Consider the following 2,524-nt stretch of genomic DNA (forward strand, 5'->3'; position numbering starts at 1 on the left):
TCAGCGACCTCCAGACTGAATCTGACACCTTTTTCTGCAGGCACAGGGGGAGAACCACTGTAGAGGTGATGGCAAATAGCAACAAAGTACGTTGCCAGGGAGTACTCTGCCAGAAAAAAATGCACAAGTGTTTGTGAAAGAGGAGAAACAAATGATCACAGCACATCGCTTTTCTAGTTGATTTTATCGTTTGGTGTTAATTCACCTTCTCCTTTTCCTCCTGCTCTCCGGGCTCAGAGTTCAGGCAGCTGATTTGCTAACGACCCTTCACCAATGTTGCACTGAACTGGCAACGTGAGCCAAAGTGGCCTGGGGTGATTCAGGTGGTATATTTACTCTCCCTTCCTCCTCAGAAGCACCTGCTCTCCCACCAACACCACCCCTAACACCCACCCCCCCACCCCACCACTCTTTTCTGTCTTCAGTTTTCCTCCCCTCGTTTCCCCTGATGAGGAATTGTAGGTTCCATGGGTGCAGTTGGCCTCCAAAACCTCACCCAAGAGCCAGTGTGTGCTCTGACATCAGGTGTTGCAGGCTATTTGACCATGGGAGGCATCACTGCCAAGACCAATCCTTATGTGCTCAAGTCTCTGGAGTGGGTCTTGAACCATATATGGTGAGGAGCCAGTACAGTAAGGAGCCTATATGGTGAGGAGCCAGTACAGTGAGGAGCCTATATGGTGAGGAGTCTATATGGTGAGGAGCCAGTACGGTGAGGAGCCTATATGGTGAGGAGCCTATATGGTGAGGAGCCTATATGGTGAACCTTCTAACAGTGGTCACTGGGTGGCGATTTAAAGTGAGACATAATCTCAACATACCCTTGATTCCATGTATTTTCAAAAACAAAAGCAAAATACTGCGGATGCTGGAAACCAGAGGGTCACTGGTGTACAGGAACTGTGCTGTGGTGGAGTAATCAATTCCTCCAAGGTGGTGGTGGGGGGAGAAGATTGCAGATAAACAAAATGGGAAAGAGAAAAACAAACCAAAGCAAAATGGAAATTTTGCCTGTTTTACTGAATGGAACTTACCGAGGATCCAGTCAGCACCAGAAGGTTGGCTCCCAGATTTTCCAGCGCAGCAAAGAAAGTAATGCAGGTTCCCAGCAACAGCCCGATCATACTGTGAGCAGAAAACCAGCATAAATGATATAGTATTGCAACAAAAGCAGATCTCTGGTTCTACGCTGACGATCGAGTAGAAGATATTTACTGAGGTTGTGAAAGCTAGTCCCAGTCTCTTATATTGTGCAATACCAATGTGCCAATGGCTGATTAATGTCTGTGGACATTTAGTTTTTGGGTCTTCTCTCAACCCCCTCCTCCGTGGGTCGCACTCTCGCCTCCGAGTCAGAAGGTTGTGGGTTCAAGACCCACTCCAGAGACTTGAGCACATAATGCAGGCTGACACTCCAGTGCAGTACTGAGGGAGTGCTGCACTGTCGGAGATGCCGTTTTTCAGATGCGACGTTAAACCGAGGCCCCGTCTGCCCTCTCAGGTAGACGTAAAAGATCCCATTGCTCTATTTCGAAGAAGAGCAGAGGAGTTCTCTCCGGAGTCCTGGCCAATATTTATCCCTCAATGAACATCACTAGAAAACAGATTATCTGGTCATTTATCTCATTGCTGCTTGTGGGAGCTTGCTGTGGGCAAATTGGCTGCTGAGTTTCCTACATTACAGCAGTGACTACACTTCAAAAGTACTTCATTTGCTGTAAAGTGCTTTGGTCGTGAGGTTGTGAGAGGCGCTATATAAATGCAAGTAGTTCTTCTTCCTCCTCCCGAGTCACCTGAACATTTGACAATATGGTCACCAGAGTGTTTTACAGTAATGGACGATGCTTCCATGTTAGAGAAACTACGAGCCTTTCACAACTACTCAGGAACGATACAGTTTGCAGTACCAACAACAAAATGCATTAACGTGGAAAAATGTCCCAAAGTGCTTCACAGAGGTGTAATCAAAAATATGGTTGCTGAGTCAAAGAAGGAGATATTAGGAGGGGTGACCAAAAGTTTGATCAAAGAGGTGGGTTTTAAAGGACAAACAGACGAGGCAACAGAACTACGCTGCCTACATGAAAACCAAGAGCAGGAAGCTTGAGAAACTCGGCATCACCACCAGCATCGACCAAGCTTCCCCTGGTACCACGGTTGCAACCACAGGGAAGTCTATCGTCAATTTGTCCGACCACACCCTTCAACCAGACGAAATCGAAGTTCTCAGCCGAGGGCTCAATTTCTGCCCCACTACCAAAATGGACCCCACTAGTCTCGCGGCAGACACAGAGGAATTCATCAGGAGAATGAGGCTCCGGGAATTCTACCACAAACCCCAAGATTTCAGCAGCGAACCCAATGAGACAATCGACGATCCGGAACAGCAGACAGAGGGATCCGCGGTACAGCAACCGAAGAGGAAAGAGTCAAACTGGACTCCTCCGGAGGGTCGCTGCCCTCAGCTTGACATGTATGCTCAAGCTGTCAGGAAATGCGTCAATGCCAGATTCATCAGCCGCAC

This window comes from Heptranchias perlo, chromosome 22, assembly GCF_035084215.1.
Source record: "Heptranchias perlo isolate sHepPer1 chromosome 22, sHepPer1.hap1, whole genome shotgun sequence".
Classification (NCBI taxonomy): domain Eukaryota; kingdom Metazoa; phylum Chordata; class Chondrichthyes; order Hexanchiformes; family Hexanchidae; genus Heptranchias; species Heptranchias perlo.